This window comes from Bison bison, unplaced genomic scaffold (assembly GCF_000754665.1).
Source record: "Bison bison bison isolate TAMUID 2011002044 unplaced genomic scaffold, Bison_UMD1.0 scf7180017864530, whole genome shotgun sequence".
In the NCBI taxonomy this organism is placed as follows: Eukaryota; Metazoa; Chordata; class Mammalia; order Artiodactyla; family Bovidae; genus Bison; species Bison bison.
Window position 1 is genome coordinate 4339617 of NW_011495080.1, and position 935 is coordinate 4340551.

Genomic DNA, 935 nt, shown 5'->3' on the forward strand with positions numbered 1-935 from the left:
CAGACTTTATTCTGGGGGGCTCCAAAATCACTGCAGATGGTGACTGCAGCCATGAAATTAAAAGACACTTACTTCTTGGAAGGAAAGTTATGACCAACATAGACAGCATATTAAAAAGTAGAGACATTACTTTGCCAACAAAGATCCACCTAGTCAAGGCTATGGTTTTTCCAGTAGTCAAGTATGAATGTGAGTTGGACTATAAAGAACTCTGAGTGCTGAAGAATTGATGCTTTTGAACTGTGGTGTTGGAGAAGACTCTTGACAGTCCCTTGGACTGCAAGGAGATCCAACCAGTCCATCCTAAAGGAAATCAGTCCTGAATATTCATTGGAAACTGAAATTCCAATACTTTGGTTACCTGATGTGAAGAACTGACTCATTTGAAAAGACCCTGATGCTGGGAAAGATTGAAGGCAGGAGGAGAAGGGGATGACAGAGGATGAGATGGTTGGATGGCATCACCGACTCAATGGACATGAGTTTGAGTAAACACTGGGAGTTGGTGATGGACAGGGAGGCCTGGCGTACCGCAGTCCACAGGGTCGCAAAGAGTTGGACAAAACTGAGCGACTGAACTGAACTGGGTATTACAAAGTTGTTTTGAGGAGCAAGAAAAATGGAATTTTTCATTATTTTTAACACTTTACTGTGTTTTCCAAATTTTATCTGAATAGGCATTGCTTTTATAAGCAGAACTTATAAGGAAGAATTTGGAACAAAAAAAGAGCAAGAATTGGGTAAGCATCAAAAATGATGGGCTACTTTTGTCACACTGTTTCCAATGTTTCCCCATCTATTTCCCATGAACTGATGGGACCAGATGCCATGATCTTCATTTTCTGAATGTTGAGCTTTAAGCCAACTTTTTCACTCTCCTCTTTCACTTTCATCAAGAGGCTCTTTAGTTCCTCTTCACTTTCTGCCATAAGGGT